Genomic DNA, 23,395 nt, shown 5'->3' on the forward strand with positions numbered 1-23,395 from the left:
TTATTATTTCCAATTATTTTCATACACCATATATTTTCAGATAGTTTCACATGGCACATATTTTCCACATCTCAGTTGTCTTAGGGTATCCTACTGGTATGATTTTTGCACACATTGCATCCCTGCTCTAAATTCATCTATCTTTTTCTTTTATTCCTACCATTTTGACCTTACAATCTAGATGATTTGCAGGTTATGGTTTTCATCCATTCGATCTGTTATAAGGTTGCGAGCCCTAGGCCTCGGGGGCTTCAGTTTCACTATCTTTCAAATGATCAGGCCAGCGTTGGTGGTCTTAGACCCCCCGTGTTTACTCGAGCGTGGTATGACCCATGTTGGATTATTCCTGCCATGGTACGGGCACGCAAGTCTAACTGGTACAGGCTGTTATGTCACTGATACCCTATCTTGTCAACAGGATAGGAAAATAGCATAGGAGAGGATGAGATGAGGAGGCGGGAATAGAGAAGGGAGCGGGGCGTGGGAGTAGAGCGAGGGGATGAAAGGTTTAGGAGCAAAATGGAAAGTCGAGTGTCTTAAGTGGGGTGTTTCCAATCTGTTTTTTTACCAAGTTGGTGAAGTCACTCCTCGTGTAAAGCTCCTCTTTCAGGGTTGAGCTCGACGTTACGGGTGTTAGCGACAGCGATGTACATTCGACGTTAAATGACAGCTAGGGGATCGTTTAATCATCGCACAAGAAACAGTGAGTAAGGCTGCTGTAATTAAAATATGAAACTAGAATTTGACTCCCATTAAAATGACAATGCTCCACTGAACACCCCGAACCGCCCACACCAAAACATTGGAGCCAATTTAGCCCTCCGCTGGGCACCGGCGGAGCAAAATCCAGTTCCAATTTTTTTTTTTTTTTCTTTTCATTTCATTTTTCATTCAGCACTCCAGCGACTGGCTAAATAATGGCGCAGTATGTTGAATCAGCTTGAGGTGTAACCGAAGTGTAAAGTCCGGGTCACGCGATGCGGGGAGGCCTCGTCTCACCAGACCCCCAGTCGGCGCTGACAGATTGAAGTAGGAGGCTGACGCTGTCCCGGGAGAAGCATCTGGATATCAGGACTACTAATCGTCTGCCTCTCACAAACATATCAGGCCTTGTAACACTCAGTCGGAGTAGATGCTGGCCAGGAGAAACCCCGCGGCTGTCTGCTTGTACAGGTCTAAAGCACATCTGACATTATGTGTGCGCAAACATATCACATAAAATCAATCCTTCGCCAAGGCCGCATTGCTCAGGCGAAACAGGAAGGATGGATGTACCCGACTACAGGATTTCATGGGCGGTGTTGGGAGGGTTACCTTTAAAACGTATTGCACAGCAGATTACTGAATACATGCCCTAATATGTCATTTGTAACATATTCGATTCGATTACTCAAGTTAGGGACGTATTCTAAATACTTTCGATTACTTTTGGAATACTTCAAAATCATCTTGCTGAGCCCATCTTGTCTGAGTCACTGAGGGCAATGCCGTCTGCACGCACACTGATGTCATTCATGTTGCGACCTTCTTCAACGTGTTTGCCAGTAAAGTGTTCTTTATATTTCCATGTCAAAAACACATTCCTGACAGTGTCCTGGCTGTGTGTCTCCTCCGACACTGTCATTCTCTTGTGGTGTGTGTGGCAGGTGCACTAGTGCGCAGGCAGATTTTTTACATCTGTTTATGGGAAATGCATGTCTCGTATGAATTTTGGAGCAAATAAAACAAAAACAAATAAAGTACTCCCTTAAAGTAATCTATTTTTAAAGACAGTAAGTGTATTCAGAATACCACCAATTTAAACTGGAACAAATGGAATACAGTTACTCATATTTTGCATTTCACGCGCTCCCTGAATGTCCCAGCTATATTCAAAGCAGTGCAGATGAGCTATGTGTTGAACGCTGAATGCCGTTAGTGTCCCGCGGTCCTTCACGGGTTCTGAGTGGAAACGAAAATAAAGTGTCATCATCGGGCCGTCAGCCCCAGACGTGCTGAGCGTTTGCCAGCTCTGCGTTTATTTTCCCAACCCAGGAAAGCCCTCTGCGGGCGGAGCTCGGGGACGTGCATCTTCCCTCGCCTTTCCAGATGAATCAGCCCCAAGCAGCTACATCAGAACGAAAGCCCTCTCACCCCTCACGCCTGTGCAGGACCAGAAGAAACAATCAAGAGACGCCCCAATACGGTATTATTGCGACGGATTGTAGGAAAAGTAGATACAACAGGGAAACAAATAAAAAACAGGAATCGGCAGTGCAATTCTCAGTGGAGAAGAATTGGCGGGGTAAAGCCAACAGTCTCTGCAAATGAACGAGGCTCCTGTTTTTCCTATATCCTCTATGTCAAGCTTTCCTTTTAAAAACACACAAACCGCCAGACCTTCTACTTTTGTGAGCTATTAATTGGCCTTAATGAGGGCTATTTGTTCACAGCGCAATCACGGTCCTGAGCGGGCCCTAGCTTCCTCCGGAGCTGAGTCATAGCACTGAACCACTTTAATATACACCCCATTCACTTTTACTGCAGCACACGGTGTAAAACCAATTTCGGGGCATTCAGTCAGGGGAAGCTTATAAACAGGTATAAAAATTCATACTACTTTGTTTCCAATGAAACCTTTATACGGAAAATGGCATTTAACACTACTGCATTTATTTAACATTACACCACACACCCACAGACACAGACACACACACACACACACACACACACACACGCACAGGCACACGCACGCACAGGCACACACACGCACAGTATATATAACTGCTCAAGCTATGAGTGTCAACCAATGTGGGATTTACTGTACAGAGGAAGAGGTTTCAATATCAGACCACCAACTAATTCAGGTTCACATGATCTATGGCCCAAAGTTCTCAGTGCATACAGTTCTCCATCAAGGCAGACCATTGCTATCCACGCACATACCGTTCTCCATCAAGGCAGACCATTGCTATCCACGCACATACAGTTCTCCATCAAGGGAAACCATTGCTATCCATGCACACAGACTCAAACAACCTATGACCAATCCATAGATGCCCACACATTGATTTGTGGACTCGTTTTGAAGCCTCAAGTTTGGCATTTTGACTGTCACCATATTTTTTTTCTTATATTTTCTTATATTTTTCTTTCCTGCTATTGGTCCATGATCGGCGAGCTGCGCGAACACTGGACAGGTAAATCAATCACGGCCCAAAGCATAGTCTGCTTTATTGTCTATTTTATTCTAAATGGGACCATAATTTACAGAATGAGCATCATGCTGTATTGAAAAAGACTTGAAACGAGCGATTGAAACCATAAACTCATTAGGAAAGTGTTTACTGCAGTAATATATCAAGTGAGAAGTAGGGTCATTTTCCTATTGACTTCCATACAATCTGTTTTATTTTTGCAGACAGTGGTGTCACCTCCTGCTGGCCATTAGAAAGAATGCATGTTTAAGGCACTTCCATATTGGCTTTGTTTCTCAGCCCCGGGGGTTGCCCCTTGGACCAATTCAAAAAATAAATAAAATAAAATAAATCCAACTTTACCCAGCTCTTGATGTCGTGCAGCATATTATGGAATATTGTTGCTGGCCATCAATGCGAGAATAAATCATAACCGCTGTGAAAATCCCCATCTTTCAGTCTGAGGCGACCATTAAGCCTGTAGGAGAAGTGGCACAGGGGGTTCCTCCCCTTGCGTGGCGCTTCCAGCTGCGAGCGTGACATCAGCAGAGCGCCAAGGCCCAAACTGCTGTAAGTAAGACGGATGGCACAGACCACGAACCACGGCGTCCGCTGCTTTCATGCTCTGAGAGACATCAAACGCAGGGCATGCACCACCATGCAAACACAATCAAAACATACGGAAAGCTTAATGTCATATGAGGGAAAGCATTAGCGTAATTCTATTAGCCGAAATGTTTGGTCCTAAACGAGATTGTTAGACGTCAATGTAGAGGCTGGTGAGGAGAAAAAAACGGTGCGTAAATCACAAGTGACACGGAGGGGTTGGAGGACGCTATGTGAAACTGGCAATCGGTGTTCGGCACGTCAATCTTAGCACGCTAGCAGCTGTTTTATTTGAACTTTTTTTTATTTGAGTCTTTTTCTGTGATTAACAAAGAAATGGCAGAAATCTCGACACAATGCCACATGAAAAGTAACCGGAGGAGACGTTTCTCGTTCCCTACGAACTCCGAGGGAAAGACAACAAAGGCTTTGTTTTGAAAAGTGTTTTTTGGGGGGGAAGTACCGCCCGCATCATATTTCCTTTTCATGTGTCAGTCAAACTGACCAGGTCAAAGGGCAGAGAGGGGTGGCGGGGAGCCACGTCCTCCCGGGAGACTCCCTAATCCTGACCTGTAGTTTCAGGTGGTCGGGGGGCCTTAGTGGAGGTGGCGGAGGGGTTGGCGCTTCATCGGTACACATTGTTCTTATTATGGGTTTAATGCCGAAGGCTTTAAACAAAGACAAGCGTGCTATCAACGAGCCAACTTTTTAGCTCCGAAACATGGCATCGGGCTCACGTAAACATTCCTCCCCTTTCTTACCAACAGTGAAGCAGTTGTAGAATTATATAAGGAAGCTCTGCTATGCTTTTATAGGGGATTTAGGGTGGTGGTAACATGGACTTTAGAGAAGCTGATTTGTGACTAGAAGTTTTGTCAGTTCAAATCCCCACACTGGCTGAGAGAGGATATACCGTAGGTGGTGGAAGCGAACTCTTGAGCAAGGCACTTAACCGGCAGCTCCCAGGTGTGGGGGTGAGTGTCGTTGAAAAAGAGTAATAAAGTAATAAAGAGAAACATAAAATAAAAAGTCACATAATACAAGCTACTTGATTCTCAGTGGCAGTGATAGCCATGAAGTCCAAATTGTTTACATCTGAGGCATCTTAAAGACTTTGAAAGAGCTGTAAACAAACAGGGGGCGGCTTGAAATTCCGTCCCACTTTCCCACATTAAAGAAATATGTAGATGCATGGATAAGGAAGCTGGTATCAATTGCGAGGCCCCCGTAACAGGACGCAGCACACTTAGTCAAATCGAAAAGACGACGTGACGCGTCAGTTCCAAGTGTCTTGCTTCATAAACTTGACTTATTTCGGGCTGGAGCATGAATGTTTGGGCAGGACAAAACATGGGGAAGCGATTGTTCTAACGTGGGCAGGGTGGACCACGGCAAACATGGAAAGTGACTCAGAAGACCTGGATGCTGGCCTGCATGCCATTGTAGAGGGCCGCTGGCCTCCTCCAACATCTCCATTACCCCAGTTATTTGAGCAAGCAGTGGACCAAACTGTTGGGAGTGCAGGGAGGAGGGGGGGGGAGATGGATTTCATATGGCTTTATATGATGGGGGGAGGAGATTGTTCACAAATCTAATTATGGGTTGGACCACTAAAGTTGTAATAAAAAAATATGTACAATTTGTACATTTTTGGACTTTATTGAAAATCAGGACATGGAAAATCAGCTAACAGGGTGAATGAGTCATTTTTCACTTAATTTGGTCTTTAATGTATTGACTTCTGTTTCTGACTGTTCCTAATGAGTTTTCTCCTACGGCAACTTCACAAGAAGCATTGGATTATGGTTTTGTTTCACCGCGAAACAAGTACAGCCACCCTACTAAACGGGCGGCACTTTAACGAGCTTGACAGTTAAACAGATTTAGAAGCGAGGGGATAGTGGAGCACCTTATTTGGCACGGGGGAGGGCACCTGGCAGCCACATGATAGGTTTCACAGATTGAGAGCCAGCGCCGAATCAAAGAGGTTATGAGAAATTTTCAGACGTTTCAAATAAAGCCGGACAATCATCTCCTCTTACATCTCCTGTAATGAGAGAGATTAGAGGAGATCAAGCCTCCGGATCGACTCGATTCCTCTATAAATCATAAGAAGACAAGCAAGATTCAATTAGCCCTGCTCGTTTAGCCGCGGCTGCACGGAAATTGCGCCACCAAACCAAATACCCTGAGCTCGGTATGAGACGTATTTACAAAAGAGATTTGGGGAGGCGGACGGTACCGGTAAATGGCAAACAAACGAATAGCCATGGCAAAGTGGAAGGAGTCAAGATCATTATTAGATAAACAGTGAACGAAAACAGCAGTGCAGCAGAGGATCTTTTGGCCACCCATTTGTTAAATTCCAAGCCAAAGTAGAAATCCTTCAGGATACAATGTGGCTATTGAGTGATAAAAATCTATTCTTATTTTGAGCTTGCGTGTCTCCTGGAGGATCCGAGAGTGCATTCTGCATCGGATTACCTTCACGCATAATAGGCCCGCCACACAAACAGAATATAAACAAGAAGAAAAGAGTCCCCCTCCCCCCCCTGCTTAAGTGGCTCGTACAGTATACTGCACGTTTAATGCTTTAACTCGTTATTTTATTTCATCCAAACATGTCTTGCATCTGTAGCAGAGCATTGAACATGTATGTTGCTGTCACCCTCCACAAAGCCTCTATTTAATCAAACTACAAAGCGTTGGGCCTGCTTCATTAAAAGACAGAACTAGGCCAGAGATGATGAGGACATTGGGAAAGTTTCCGCTTGAAAAAAAAACAAAAACGTTTGGGCGGGGATCGGATTTGGTTTTCTGACCGAATAAGTTACAAGTAACTGACATCTCCTTTGAGTCTCCCGCAGTTCCAATTTCCAAAGACTAATGAAAATAGGTTTAGACAGTAGCATATGCATGTTTCCTTATTTACAGTTGGGGACCACTGGAACATCAGCGAGACCACACGCGTGATATGCAGGCACTTTCCATTCACAGAGAGGCACAGGCCGTTTACTTTGAGCATTCACTAGAGAAGATCTCCTCAGAGATTCTGTGATAACAGACGAGAGTGCGCCACTCCTTTTCTGATGTCTACCTTTAGAGCAGAAGGAAATACATTTAGACTATCATGGCCTGTGTTGACTTGTGCAGCTGTGCTCCATCTGACATTATGCCCGTTTAAACAAGCGCAAAACTTGGCGCCACTCCCCCTACGGCCCCTTTTCCCTCGCCCCCCTCCCACCACCCATATCCCCCTAGCCACTCCACCTACCCATCCCTCGAATCCCGATTCTCTAGCGCCGCCCTATCCCTATAGCTACGGCCATTTTTCCCCACTAAACTCACTCCATGACTGGAGTTGCTAGAGCCCACTGAGTGACTGTCCTGATTTTTTCATCCCCTGACCCCGGCGGGGCCGCTGGCCCAGCGCCGTGGGAGTGAGGACAGACACATTTTAGTATTGCCGGAATCAGATCAAATCTTCCTTCCTTTTGAGCATGAGTAGATGTTCTACAGAGAGCGCGAGAAACTTTCCAGGACCCGTGCATTAAGAGCAAACTCCATACCCACATTGGACACTCTTACGGGAAAGGAGTGGGTTTCATTTCTGCAAACAGGGTACTGATTGTGGGTCTGCTGCAGCCGATTACTCATTCAAGTGGTAGCATACTGTTCACATTACAATTGCCATGTTACGCCGCTTATTGCCGCGTATGTTCCATGAGAACTTGTCACTGCCTTGCATTTGCGGGAGGCAGATGAAAGGCGAGGCAATGTGTTGCTGTACTCTTAAAGAGAAGTACAATTATTCAAAGACCGCATGTGAAGATGTTCTGGCCCAAATTCCACACCGAGCCATCCTCGACAATTCTCTCTGGTATCTATCAGGCTCCGAGAGGACGGCACGGTGCGTCTATCTCCCTTCCAACGCGCCTCGGTTCTCACAACACTTGTCATGCACGGCAACTGCCTCTGCCGTGTAACTGCCCGTGATTACGGAGCATTAACTTTTCCTCTGCGAAGAAGCCTCCATGTTGCCTACTTAACTCACCCTGGCTTTCTGCCTTTTTCTCAAGCTCCACTTTAGCAACTATCACAGGGAGAGTGCTGGGACAGAGGCCATCAGCAGTCATTTTGGCGGAGCTTTCTGTGCACATTCAGGCCATTATTGTATGTTGAAGCCCCTATATTGTACAATGGGCCAGTGGAATGGATGACACTAGAGTACTGCAGGAAAAGTCCCTGGAAACCAGAAATATTTTTTTATTATTTAGCATTTTGAGTGTATCACATCACAGGAACCTACATTATGTTAATAAGCCACCAGCCAAATTTGAATGATGATGAACGTCGCAAAGTATATAAATTTAGGTTTGACAGTCATGACAAAAGTCATGAGAATCAATTAGATTTTAGACCGTCTTTTCTCCCGCGGACTGTGTGGGCGTGTCCCGTCTGCAGCAGGTCTCCGAGAGAGAGAGAGAGAGAGAGGGAAACGGAGAAAGAGAGGAGAGAGAGAGAAGGAAAGAGAGATGGAGTGTGTGTGTGTGTGTGTGTGTGTGTGTGTGTGTGTGTGTGTGCGCGTGCGTGCGTGTGATTCGATTAAATAAATCTTATGACGTGATAAGATCATGCATTTCAGCACCACGCGCACCGCTCTCTTCAATGAGGAAGTGGAAATCCAGACCTGGTAGAAAAGTGGTGATTTTGGGGGTTAAGATCCTTACACATCAAGAGCGATGCGAATATACGGCACGAAATTGCGATGCGAGTTTTGACCCACCTGTCAATCACAGCCACAGATGTGTACACGTCGGAAGCGAATTTCTTAAAAATCGACCGTGGTTCGAAAAAATAAACACCGCAATAACGCTCAGCGAAACTTCGCCGTTGGTATGCACGGTTGCATTGACTGATATAGGTTCGGAAAATATTATTGACGCTCCCGATGTGTAAGGACCTTTAGGGTTGAAACTAATGTCAACTACTTTCTGAGGCACACAATTACTCACATAAGACCCTAAATTTAATAGTTAGAAGGTTTTTGTGGATTTTGGTTTCCAGGGACTTTAAGTTACCGTAGGTGCAAAAGTCAATGAGTGCGTTTACATGCAAACAATAAACGGATAACTGAGAATAATCAGGTAACTGGCAATAATCTGATTTTCGCGTTTACATGCACTTAGTAAATAGTGAGAACTCACCTCAAAGTGCGTGAGTGGACATTGACGGCAATGAATAAACCTGATGACTCAGCAGTAACCTAGGTGTGTTTATCGGTTTTCTCATAAACTGATAACAGCCTTTATCTGATAAAGGATGCTGTTTTCATGACACTTGAATAATCAGGTAACTCTAGAAATCCGCTAATAAACAGTTTATTAGTGTGCATGTAAACGCACTCATTGGGATTTTTGTATGGGGATTTTGGTTAAATGCTTGAAATAAGGTGGTTAACAGAAGTTTATTCTTAATGGACCTTTTATTAAAAAAATCTTTTTAAATGCGATTCTCAGAAAACGCTTCAAAAGTCCTAAAGGTGGTCCTCATTTGTGAAGATTATCTTGCTGAACACAAAGTTCACTGTTTCATAAACTTTTGTTACCCACAGACCTTATTTCAGGCATTTAACCAAAATCCCCATCCAAAAATCCCATTGACTTTTACACGTAATGTAAAAGCCAGAAGTGCAGGGACTTCTGGGTGAGCCTACAAAAATACGTCATCTCTGCAGTACTCTCTTAACTACAATATCAAGAGTTCCTTCAGCCATTATCACATTTTCAAGGAGAAATCATACAGTAAACAGCCATTATCACATTTTCAAGGAGAAATCATACAGTAAACAACTTTATTTTAGATTCCCTTGTGTGTCACTCATACAGTATACAGTATATAGTAGATCCAAATTGTTCACAAAATAGCTTTAGGGCTATGTCCTACAGTTTCCTTCTTTCAAGTCATGTTTACAAAAAGTTGAAGCTGAAGAGTAGATCTATTTTGGCTTTATACAGTATAAACTTAAATCCGTATTATATTAGTACTTATGTAGTTATTTGCAAATGGTTGGATTAAGATGTTTCTTTTAATGATCTGAATCAAGATTGATCCCCGCAAACGCCTTAATCGCTTCAGTATGACGCAATTAAGTCCTGTTGAACAGACTTGCAAGGCACACAGATTTAGTGATCCTCTACCATAAATATCCAACTAGAACCAGGTTGGGTTGAGAACTGCAGACATTATTATCAGTACAAAATACAGATGAAAGTTGTCTCTTCTACCTAAAATGGAAATATTCCATCAAATCTAAAACGTCTAGCTTCGCTTCTCCAACCCTTCACGAACCCTAACCGTGCAGCTTGATCCACCAAACGGTTTTGCCATTTCCAATAAAGCTTGGGAAAGTTTACGGAGCCTTGGCCTTAGCCCAAGAGGAAAGTCCTCTTAATGCTTGTACACAGTGGAAACAGAAGTAAGCACTTGTGTGTGTTTTTTTTTGCCTCCCACCCATCCCCACACCCCGGCTTACAGATGGTCGGACCCTGGGCCTGCTGGACTCTCCTGTGCCAAGGCCCTGCCAGAGAGCCCCCCTTTGATACGGAGCCTCGCGCACTATTTACAGCCACACTACAATAATCCTGCAACAATGGTTTCCACATAACTTTTGATTGAATGGGCCTTTATGGACGGATCTTGGACCAGGCTAATAAGTGGCCCTTAGACAGCTTTGCCAAGGTTTACCTCACTGTTACTCTGTGCGAGTGCGTGCGTGTGGATACACAATTGCGTAGTGCAAAGTGTATAGTAAAACTAGTGTCCACCTTCCTACTCAAACTTCACTTCACTTTATCGAATGACCCCGACTATTAAAATGTCACTTTGATTGTTAAATGAGAAAGATTAAAAAAAAAAAAAAAAAACGTTTGATTCGGCGTAATAGCTAGAGGGCTATTAGGGCTAGGTGAAGGGTCTAAAAAGAGCTATCCATTTCAGCCAGTGCGGCCCTGTTTCCAAAGAGTCTAATGGAGAACACAGATGGACTCTTTACGGCCTCAAGGTAGATACTGAGATCAGCCATGTTTAATACAAAGTCGGCCTGTCAGGTCTCTCTGACATGGGGGGTAAATTTAACCGCCGCTCCTCGGTCTTAGTCTGTAGCATCCATCTGTGCACTGTAAAAGCTGTGTCAAAGCACACAGGCCTGGTACTGTACCGTGTTGCTACACGATCAGTAAACAGCCCCGGTTGTTATCCTGTCACATAATAACAAGACTTAGGACGTGAGTGTGTGACGTTGCCAGGAGACATTACGCGTGTGAAACTTTCACCAGCCGGGAGTACGAGCACAACCGCGGCCTGAAAAGCCCCGGAGCTTCACCCGTTGTTGTTGTCTGATTTGTGGCGTGGGTAGCTGGAGTTAGATCATGGGCCCTGCTCAGCCTGCGACGGTGCCAGGCGTATGATGCAGAGGAAAAAAGGAGGACGTAGACGGCAGGGCAAGAAGAAGAAGGGGTGTGGGAATCTCAGACTCTCCAACCTTGCAACCTGCCTTTACTCACAGTCCACCCCGTCACAGAGTTCACCCCGTCACAGACAGTGGGGGTCATGGACTTAGTGTGGACAGACGGAGGAGGATGTAAGTGGATCTGTATTTTATCACTGCGCAGAGTGGCAACCCCCTGGGATAGTTCTCGTTCTTGCTTTGATTTAAAGGCCAGTGGATCATTTTAAAAGGGACAGAAATGAAACTTTCTCTTTTCTGAAATCTTAAGTCTGACACAAATGGGTTTGTTGGAACCTCGGACGAAAAAATATGAAAATGGGAAAAAAACGCCATTTTCACGTCACTATTCGAATAAATGGGTGAATGATGTCCTTCTTCAGTCCCCGAGCTTGCCATAAAGGCAGATGTCAGACGGCTGACATTTCCCATGCCAGAGACATTTCCTTTTCCCCCTCTAAGTTCATCCTCCCTGAAAAAGCGCTGTTCCTGTCTGGTCCGCTAATGAATCAGCATCATGTTCAGCATATGCTAAACGGATGGACAGAAAGCTCCCCAAGCGCCATGTTTCCAAAGTGCCTTTGAAGGCTCTTCTGAGGGCACTTGAGCAGCGGGGATGACGTCTCGCAGCAGTGTATTAGGAGGAAGTCGGAGAGACAGGTGCTTTCCGCGTTGCAAACGCAGAACACCGGAGGACCTGGAGCGAGGTCAGACCCCTCAGACGATCGCCTCGTGCTGTTTTGACTTCACCACTCTGCTTCTGTGGATTTTTTTTGGTCAGGTGGTGACAGCTGGATGTAAGCAAACAGGGCTTTGACTTGGTCTCAAAGCTCTCGGAGGAAGACGCTGGTTTCTTCACACACATTTATGTTTTTGAGAGAAAGAATCAACTGCATGTGATGGTCACCTTTTCACCCTTTTGTTCATTTGCTTGGTTCTCGTATGATCTGCTGCTCCAGGCAAACCAGTTTTATCTTACCCCTTTATCTGTAATCTCTCAAGACAGATTTCCAATTAAAAAATATGTTGTTTTTTAACCGTTGGGTTCCCAGATTGTTTTATTTGCGCTATATGTTGTTGCTTATACCTCTTGCCAGCTGCGATTACTGATTTCTCACCATGACAAACTCCCCACTTTGCAATATTACATCAACCTATGAAAAACAGAACGATCCCAGGGTCTCCCATCCGATCAGATTTTTTTCTTTTAGATGTTTCATGACAGAAAGTGTATGAAACACCAAAATAGTCATACATTCTGTCATTGTGCTACCTACGCCCTCAAGGACCCCACTTTGAGAACCACTCCACTGCTACACACCAACAGTTCCTGAACCATGGCAAATTATAATGGAATTGCTTGCTACAGCAGCTACCAAGGTAATTATAGCTGGACCAATAAAATAGCAAGGAAAGTGTTCTATTAAAACCAAAATTAATTAATCCCCATTCTCTTGGCCCTTTCCACCCACCCTAATCAAAGGTTCGTTACTAATTAAGACAAAGTCGATGTACAGTTAAGAACCGTTAAGCAGCAGGTATAGGTCATGTTAGCTATGCCGACACATCTGTAATAAGTTGCAGTTCACACACTGTTCTGTATGCGGCGCAAACAAGCGTTGGTTTGTGTCCACGAACGAGCTCAAGGCGTTTTCTTCACCTGGCGCGCCAAAGTTACACGCTGCATCTTTACTGGAAGATACAGACGTCACGAAGCTTCTCAAGTTGGTAAGAATGTCGGAAATCCAATTTCTGCTGCTGGAAATGCTAAAGCTGCCTTGACAGTTCAATTCCCCCGGGTAATTGCTGTCTTTTGTCTTTGCAGAGATAAGGTATGATCTTTTCCGGCCAAGGTAATAATGCCCAATCATCCATTCTCTCCCATGCAAAAAAGCAGAGAGCTAAAGTTAGGATGGCATTACATCAAGGCTGTGCATTACCTTTGATGCATTACCTTTGACAGGGCTGGATTTGAAGATGACGATGCTTTGAATGCCCTCTGTGGACCCCAATAAAGATGAGGTATATTTCCTTCTACCCATTTCCTATTAATAAGGACTAAGGTCTCATCTTCAACCAAAAGGCATACTAGGACAATGGCATATATGAACACAGACTTGCTATTGTGTGGATGATTAGTATATGAATGTGATGAACAAAATCGCATTTTGAAAACCGCAAAATGTGACCATTAAGATAATCACGCCCAGTTAATATAGGCAATAAAAGAACGTTTACTATGTATTCAATCAAATGCCCTTCATTTGATCAATCAGTGCACCAGCAGTGCCACAATCATGCAGTAAAACACTTTCAACATAGCTCCCCATTGTACATCTCCAATTAGGTAAAAGAAGAAGAAAAAATAGACAGAAAAAAACAAACGTCTGTGCAGTCATCGATATGCAGCCTTGAATGCAACCACAGTGAATGGGAAACTGTGGGAGTTTTAATATCTTATGGCACTAACAATGCCATTTGAATGAGAGAGAGAGAGAAAAAAAAAAAATCTGGACCTTTGTTAATCGATATCAAATAGAGCTACATTAGAATAGATGAAACCCTAATGATCCCAGTGGGAAACGGACTTGTTGCAGCTAAGAATGGGGTGTAGAACGAGCTTGTCCATTGGCGTGTAAGCCAATCAGTGTTGTTGTGTTAACAGTGATATTGCAGGTTTGATTAAATCCAGGATGGATTGCAGTGCGGGGGAACCACTAAAGACGCTCTGTCACATTTGGCGCGGCGTTCCCTGCCTCTCATCCAAATGAATAATGCAGGAAAATACAAGGAAATGGGGGCCGCCTCTTTAACTGTGATGATTGGGAAGTCGGTACAGTAGACGAGAACATAGTTGTCTTTGTTCAAAGCCGTGCACATGCTTCAAATTACACCCCTCCCCCCGCACCCCCCCACAAAAATATTTTCAAACTTGGCATTTGGAATTGCACTTTTTCATTGAGACGTTTCACAAACCAGACATTCGGGGTGGCTTCACAAGAGGAGGAGACGTTCTGAAAGTGCAGTAATCCCCCAAACCAAAGAGGGGTATTACTGTTGCAATGTAAACGGTCATTGGGGCAGTAATGGTTTGTTTGTATGTGATAGAAAAGCTGGTGAGCACGCCGCCCACAACAAACAGGAAGACGGGGGGGGGGGGGGGGGAGTGGCCAGGAGCAAAGTCAGCGGGGAGAAAATCATTAGCGAGCGGCGAGCAGCCTCCAGAGGGAAGGGACGGGTAAACAAGCAGGTCAGACGCAGGGACGCTGATTAGCCAGAGAGGATACGGGGGCCTTCTGCTGGGGGGCCAGATACTGGAGACAACACGCAGGTGGGGGGTGGGGGTGTGTGTGTGTGTGTGTGGGGGGGGGGGGGGTAGTGGAGGGGCAGAAGGGGAGAGAGGACACACACAGATACCGAAGACGAGTGCCGAGTCTGCACAGTCCCACGGCGCGTTCAAAGGCGATGATGATGTATGTTACAGTTTGCTCTGAATACGTGAAGATTGTGGGAGAAATTTACAACCCGTCCTCATACCGAAAAGGCAGAATTCCAATGACTCCCAAAATGACATAATATGAGCGAGTGTCCCCGCCTCTTTTCGTCATTTTTCGATGCCACCGGTGCAGCGGGAGAGGCTCGCTGGTCAGTCCCGCCTGCCCGCCACGGCTCGACCGGTGGTGGTGACGGCGGGACAGGTTCAGTGCTGTCAGGCTCGCATTTCCTGGTTTAAAACTCCATGTTTCCTGGTTTAGGCAAGTAAACCAACTTGGTTAAGGTTAGGCACCTGAAACAACGTGGTTAAGGTTAGGCACCTAAAACAACGTGGTTAAGGTTAGGCACATAAACGGTTCAAAACGGAACACGCCGTCGAGGGAGTTGAGAGGCGGAGATGCTCCTAGAGGTGGCAAATGACAAGATCAGTAGTTTGAACCACCTTGAAAATAGATGTTTTCCTTGTCGGGACGGGCCGGAAATGTTCTGCTAAGGCATGAAAATTCATAATTAAAGATCCAATTTCATAATAGAGTTCTTTTTTATTCATTTAGTTCTCAAGAAAGAACCAAGTGATTTATAGAAGACTATGAAGTTTAACACAACAAGTATCAAGTGAGTATGTTGATGATAGCGCACAATGACGAGGCCGAGTCTGTGTTTGTATATCTGCGTAAGAAAGAAAGAAAGATACAAAGGCTATACTACATTTGGACAGGGTATAAAGAGATGACAGGCAAAAGAACTGGGCTTTGACGAAGCACCACATTATTGACCATTTCCCTCCGAAAACTAAACCAAACTCATTTGCAAATTAATTTCGCTTCCTGCGTGCCCGTTCACTTTTCCATTTCCTGGCAATCTAGTCTCGCATTTTCCGCTCACCTGCCCCTAAACTCGCACAGTCAAATTTGCTGTTATTAGACAGCAGACAGGAAAAACAACAACTCTATACCCTCTCCCAGAACCCCCTACCCTCTCCCCGAACCCAGAACCCCCTCAACAAATGACTGCTCCTGTTCACAGCAGTGGCAGCTGGATACAAAAAAGTACACTATTTTGACATACCACAGAGTGCATTGGCACCCATTGACATTCCAACATCCAGACATGAGACAGGTGGCACCGCACGTGTGATTCTTTGACCCCTGTAGGCTATTAGGGACACTGCTACAGGAAGATGTTGTCCAGTCCAATACCAGCCGTTCCGTTACAGCACCAGCTATGGTGGTGCAGAATATCACTTCCGACCACCGTAGGGCAGCATAACAATATGATGTGGCCGCGTATTCAAGGTGGAACTGCCATACGCAATTATTTGCTTTGCAGAGTGCGAGACGGCCCATTTCAAGAGGAACTGAGCCCTGGTGGTGAAATCCCAGTCATTGCTTAAACAAGTATATTAAAAGCTTCTACAAACACATTTGGGATGTGAGAGAGAGAGAGAGAGGACAACCCCGGGGGGAGGTTAAATGTGCTGTAGCACAACGCAAAGACAGCTTTGATTCGCTCACTGGTCCAGTGTGATAATTGCGGCAAAGGAAAATGTTATTGTAGTGACGTGCGCTGCATAATTGTAGTCCCCACTTACTCACACACCGCGGCAACACTCGGGGAACGGCGGTAGTTAATTGGAGAGCAGACGTGTGTTTACTTTGCAAAGTGAGAAGGGGACGGAGGAAATTATCGACAGGCGGTGGTGCAGGTCTGTTGGACTGCAGATTCAGCCTCTGGGCTTCTCCGTCGCTTTGCCCAGCGCAACCCGGGACAGCCAAGCAACTGCATGAGGCTCTATTTTCAATTTGGGGCAGTTTGCAGATCATTAAGGTAATAGTCTGGAGGAACCGTATATCGTATGGTCAGAAGTGGTAGGAAACAAGGGTATATCTGCCTGTCCAAACGGTAACAAGGACCAAATGAGCGCTTGTGGGAAAGGCAAATGTTCCATACTTGAACATGCGATTTCCAAGCCTAAAGAGGTATTTGCTTATTGCTTAGAAGTGGCCTCGTAAATATAAAAAACAGATTGTCTTACTTCTTCAACCTACAGTAAGAAAACAACATGTTAATGCTATTCTTTACCATCTCTTAAACTTAGATTATCCCGGTGTTTGTGCCAATTGTCTTTGTTGGCCATTTGCTTTACATTATTTGCGATGGTGTCTGCACGCAGTTACCACAGTCGAGTGTTTTCATATCCATGTGCTTATTACGCCGAGTTGTGCTTAGTGTGGCTGAGAATAACCCCTTGAATCAAGTCACCTTACAAACATTATTTCAAGTTAGAATTGCATATTAAAAAACAACTAAAAATGGCTAAATGGTAAAAAAAATTGTAATTACATACATGTAGATGTAGACAGGAGTAAATGGGCCATAACTCTAAATGAAGCCGGTCTTCTTTAAAAGCTTTTAAGACCGATCGGTATGAGTCCGACACAGGAGGCCTCCACATACATCCGGGGCCTTTAATCTGTATTTGTCACATGTTTACCACAAGCCACAGTAAGCTCTTACACGCCAGCGGCCGCCACCTGTACATTCCTCCACCGTGAACTTTGACCTTGGAGCGGTCGCGGGTTACACTTCCTCCCATGTCCCGATGAGAGGGCCATTGTTAACCTGATTGACACTACCAGCAGGGAGCCAGGTTTGGTACGCAACCTTCCAAACCGCCGCGTGCTGTCCCCGCTGACCCCCCCGACAGGCCGCAACAATTACTCTAAAATTCAGCCAAAGTCCAGCTTCTGACGCCTTCGCTTTGGGCCACACAACTCCAAATGAGAGAGGGAGTCTATGACACACAGGGGGATCATGGGAGGCGGTAACGTTGCGAAATGGATAACGATTTATTTGCGGTTATGTGTCCGATACGTGATATTCTGTTGACGTTGATATTTGGAAATGGACGTGCGCCTCTTTTTCCACGATGCTGTTTGGTGGACGTGTAAAACGCCCACGGCATTCAGATCAAGCAGCATTCTGCAATTTGGGGTGTATGTCAGTGTTTTACTTGGATACCCATGAAAACAGTGGGGAACATTTTCAGAAGGTTTTCTCCAAAGCAGAAAATGCTGAGCGGAATAACAGGCGAGCATGTTTGTGGAAATGTGTTTGACATCAGAGGCAAGTAAGCTGCCCTGGACCCGTTTTTAAATCAAACTGCTGATGCATCAGAAGATACGCGGCGGGCACCTGAAATCTCCGACTCAGGACTTCCTTATCGCTCCTGCATTCAGTGACAACATCCATCTGAACATGTTGAAGAGTGAAAAAGGACATTTGAGAACCGAACCCGAGATAACCGTTCCCTTTATCTGTGAGGGATAGAAGACGTGTGGGGAAAAAAAGTGAATCCAAAGTATTCCCTTGTGTAATTCGCTAGATGGAGGTGCCTCTTCAGCAGTACACCTGAAGGAAAGGCACGTATTGATAGAGAGAGATAGGGAGAGAGAGAGAGGGAGAGAAGAGAGAGAGAGAGGGGAGAGAGAGGGAGAGAGTGGGAGAGAGAGAGAGAAGTTAGAGACAAAGGGAGAGAGGAAATGAGAGAGAGGGAGATAGAAGAGAGGGAGAGAGAGAGGGAGCCATCCAGCAAAATCTGGAAACACACACAGTTCCCAGGGCTGATTGCAAATGTATTCTTTGAATTTGTGTGTCAAATTGAATTTGGCCTCAACTCTTTTTTCCATGATCAATATTTTCAGCGCTGTGCACAACAAAACCACACTTGCCAACATTTCTAGCCCCACAAAGCAAAACAAGTCACAACACATATTTGTACGAATTCAAGCGAAACAAGTCACAACACATACTGTATCTGTACGAATTCAAGCAAAACAAGTCACAACACATACTGTATCTGTACGAATTCAAGCAAAACAAGTCACAACACATACTGGATCTGTACGAATTCAAGCAAAACAAGTCACAACACATACTGGATCTGTACGAATTCAAGCAAAACAAGTCACAACACATCCGTTACGACTTCAAGCAAAGCAAGCCACAACAACACATATCTTTACAAATTAAACAAGTCACAAACACATATCTGATCTGTATGAATTAAACAAGTCACAAACACATATGTCATTTGAATTCGTACAGATATCTGTCCGAATTCAAATGAGTATGTGATGGTATGACAAAACAGTCGAGTCCCACAATGTCACCCCTAGAGCTGCACATCACAGGCCAAGTGGAATACTGTGTGTGTGTGTGTGTGTGTGTGTGTGTGTGTGTGTGTGTGTGTGTGTGTGTGTGTGTGTGTGTGTGCGCGCGCACGTGCGTTATGGCAGAAAGCAAGTGAGAGAGAGTGAGAGTTTGCGAGTGAGATCCAAGTTTCCATCTCGGATCCCGCTTGACGGTGTCAATGTAGTTGGCCGCACCTTGTGGCCTCTTCACAGCCACGACTGTCATAAAAGAGAGTCGCTGGATCTTAATTGCCACCCCCCCCCCCCCCCCCCCCCCCCCCCGGGTGCCAGCGGGTGCCAGCGGGTGCCAGCGTTCACAACAGCTGTTGGGACAAGTCCTTCGAAGCCACATTTAAAACTCAGCGCCGCCATTACCATTTTTATTTTTCCTGTCGAAATTCATAATGACATTAATTTTGAGATGTGTAATTGCTGGACGCTGCCCCGTGTGTGGGCTGTTGACTCTGGCCGCGGAGGCAGAAATAATTGGCAGTACGCTGAACGTCGACGGTATTTATTTGAGCGGAGGGGTAGCCAGGGCGCGGAGGCTTGCCAAAGCCTACCTCTGGCATTCCAAACCCTACATCTGGGCTTGATTCATCAAGGTATTTGCACCGAAGTGCAACAACGTGCAAACAAGCGTAATGAACAACAAAAGGCGAGCGAGAAAACGCTTCGCATGACGCGCAACCAGAGTGAAATAAATAAATAAACCAGACAGGGTACAACAAGGCAATTTAAGGGGCCTATTTTTAAATCCAGATGCTCCTGCCCTCAAAAACCATGCCGTAAATGAGAGTCGATGACAAGTGATGGCACCGGGTCAATTTGTGCTTTTGATTCACCAAGACTTTGGTTCTTTCTGCGGTTATACACAAGAGGGGGAATGGGTAACATTCCAACTTAACAAACTTTTTGGAGATCTTTCTCCATTTTTTTTAAAGAATTATCTCCTCCTTAGGTTTCAGAAGTCCTCTCTCATAGCCGTGCTGACCAGATACGTCAAATATACTAAATATGTCCAATGATAATTTAACTAGATTATGCCTAAAATGTCATACACACATCCACATTATGTCTAGATCACTCAAAACGAATGCTTAGAAAATAGGGCTATACACAAGAGGTGCATTCATTCAAAAAATATTGTTTAATCATTTTTCAGGAAGTAATGTTGAAAATGTCACGGTCAGCTATGGAGGTAATTGCAGCATTTTGAAGGATAAAAGTCAGAAAGAGTCTGGAGATTTACAAAAGAACAACTAACATCCCTGCAAGAGAGAAGCTGGGAAGTCAATGAAAACGGCTTTTTAGGAATGCTCTGTACAGTAAACGCTCACATCTCTCAAGTATGAACAGCTATGGCTGCTCCTTGAATTGAAATAAAACGACCTGTTCAGAGGATGCAGTGTCCTTGTTAGTCTCGTTTGCCAGACTCTCTCTGTTTTGTGCTGTATCAGCGCAGGAGAGAGTCTGGCTCCTCGTACTCCCATTCTGGTATAGTGGGGTGGGGGTGGGGGGGGGGGGGGGGAGGAGTACCAAGCAGGCCTGCTTTATTCACAATCCAAATCTTTGCAAAAAAACTTGCCATTTTCAGCGTGTAGGTTGCTAGCTTGCTACAGTAGCTAGCATTGTTGTTGTTTCAGAGCGGCGGTCGGAGGCTTTTGGGAGCGGACACGCAGGGAGCGGAAAGGGATTTCCCTTCCGCTCCGACTGAAATGGTCGGAGCCAATGGCAAAGCTCATTAGCCTGGGTAAACCCATCCCCCACGTGACCTGCTCTCAGACCTGTTCTCAGTCACTATGATAGTGACTGGGAACTGAGAGAGCAGGTCACGTGGTGGCTGGGTTTACCTAGGCTAAGAGCTCATACCCAGAGCCTGCTCCCAGTGAGTCAGACTAGTCCCTGTGGCAGAGCTCATACCCAGAGCCTGCTCCCAGTGAGTCAGACTAGTCCCTGTGGCAGAGCTCATACCCAGAGCCTGCTCCCAGTGAGTCAGACTCGTCCCTGTCATCTTTTATTTGTCAAATTTCTTGAAGTGGATACGCCGTGCCCCTGACCTTATCAGGGATACAATTTGTGCGTTCTGCTATGGCAGCAAGTGGCTTTACCGAGTGAGCAATAATTGGAACCCAAGTCCCTGGACCCTTCAAGATAAATTTTAAGCACAATTATCGGGGACTCCACTTTTAGACCTGAACATCTGTAAAAAATCATATCCAGTGTCTCTTGGACGGCTTCGTTTGCCTGCCCCCCTCCCCCTCCCCCCGTCATCATTTCATTATGAAAGGGATGAAGGTCTCTTCTCCTCTTGAATACAGTGTAATCATTGCTGATGAAATGAAATACCTTCATGTCAGAAGCTCTTTGCGTTTTCGACATGTGTCTTGGCGTTTGGAACAGGGGGGGGGCGAGGTCTCGGAGATGTCAGTAGCTCAGACCACACAGGAAAGTGTAAAGAACAAGGTCACTGGGTGAAGGAGTAGACAGTTGCTTTGCATGCATGAATACAACTGAGATTCATCCAAAATAGATGTGAAATGGAGACAGGGGCTCAGAACAACAGCTTCGCTTTGAGACGCGGCCTTAACCTTTGACCCCAGCCGCTTCCCTCCCCCAAACATAACGCCGAGTGAACAGGTTGAGACCCGCTCCTTAAAATAAGTATCGTTCAACAATCTCTAACGGAATGCTGCTTTACCAGAGAGCATTTTATCTGTCCCCTGCGGACCCCGGCAGGTGTCGTCTGCCGAGTTGGAGGCTCTGGGGGTTAATTGAATAGCGTCAGCAGAGACCACGAGGCTATAACGACTGGCAAAAGGTAGTTAGCGTTAGCATGTGTGGCACCGCCCAACGGTGCCAGCTGAACGCCCTGGGCGGCTGCGGCTGATGCAGCCGGGCACAGGAATGAACAGGCAGCGATACAGCGTCAAGCTGTTCACTGACAGACTGATGCGATTTGGCTGTTAACAGCTCCCCAGCTGGTGTCTGGGTGTATGTGTTAGCCTGGTAGCGTGCCACTGTTTTGGTCTGCGGATGTTTCGTGAGCATGTGTGCAGCATGGATGTTGGCATGAAGGCGTCCCCCCCGACACAAAGCTGCCACTACCAGAATAAAGACGCAATGGCGGCCATTTATTTAGACAGCTTGCGTCTAGGACGGAGGCGGAATGCAGACCACAAGCTCTGCAGCGCCGTGATTGAGAGGGCTCGTTTGTACACAAAAAGACTTGTGTGGGGAATCGGGTTACGGCGAGATCGGAGTCTCCATAATGGTTAGTTGCCACTTTACCGGTGGGATTTTTCATGGTCTGATGCAGCATTTACTCCTAAAAGGTACATGAAAAGCACAAACTGATCCCTGGATATGAGATAAATGTGGTAACATGTTTGCATAATTCAAAGTGTCTTATGTGTCTTATTAGAGTTATTAGAGATAACTTTGGCTTTTGGAATTCTTTGGATGGTATGTCTGTGGCCAGCTGTCATTTTTTTTACAATGGATTACACCGCAATTTTAGTACAGAGGGGAAAAATGAGTTGGGAAAGCCGCTGGTGCACTTCTCCGGCGAGAGGTCTTTCTTTCCTCATCTCCGAATGGGAATGGGTGGAGGGGCGGTGTGGGGATGCCTGTGGTTTTGGTTTTCCCTTCCCGAACCCTCCTGGTGTCACCAGTATCATTTAATGAATCACTCGAGGGCAACTTCAAATGCGAGCAGTCGGGCCCATGATGGCACCACCCCGCTGATCCTGCCCCCCGTCGCTGACCGTGCACGTGAATCCCAAATGAGAGGCTGTGTAGACGATAATTCCCCCAGTGTCGCGGTAACCAATTAAAAAGGCATTTCACACCCTGTACCTGTCCCTTTATCTGTAGCTGCTTTATCAACATGGCCGCCGCATTGCTGAGTCCTCAGAGGCCATGTAAGGGGATGTAATTACTGGCAAGCAGCTCAAATAAACACTTATTGCTCAGGTAAACAAACCCACAGAGAGCCTTCCCCTTACATGTTGTAACAATGAGGGGAATTATAGAGCTCTAAATTGGCTTTGACTAGATGAGTACACTGCCAAGCTGTGACGATCCGGAGATCACGTCTGTTAGCAATGCTCTGCCCATAGGAGTAACATGCATGTTAAAATTACAGGGAACAACTTCGCAAGTCGAGGACGCTTTGTGCTTCATTGCATTGCGGAAATAAATTACATGTCAATTGGAAAGGGTAACGCCAACGCGACGTTCCTGCCATGCCACACAATTAACGTTATCATCAGAGCGCCTCGGTGCTAACGGAACCGTGACAGCTCCTCCTAATGAGCATTTTATTCTGAATGAAATCAATTATAACTCTGACCACAGGGGGGTGAACACGGCTCCACTTTAATAAACTCAGTATTTACTTGAATAGTAATCAATGG

At 45.5% G+C, this 23,395-nt stretch overlaps 1 protein-coding gene across 1 annotated transcript in view; it reads right to left on the reverse strand.

Annotated features, from left to right (window-relative positions):
- col25a1 (collagen type XXV alpha 1 chain) overlaps positions 1-23,395 on the reverse strand; it is a gene marked incomplete at its 5' end in the record, with an annotated part of 189,681 nt that overhangs the window by 101,023 nt on the left and 65,263 nt on the right. The gene's annotated exons all lie outside the window — the stretch shown is intronic.

The sequence above is a fragment of the Poromitra crassiceps genome (genome assembly GCF_964638095.1).
Source record: "Poromitra crassiceps genome assembly, chromosome: 7".
Classification (NCBI taxonomy): Eukaryota; Metazoa; Chordata; class Actinopteri; order Beryciformes; family Melamphaidae; genus Poromitra; species Poromitra crassiceps.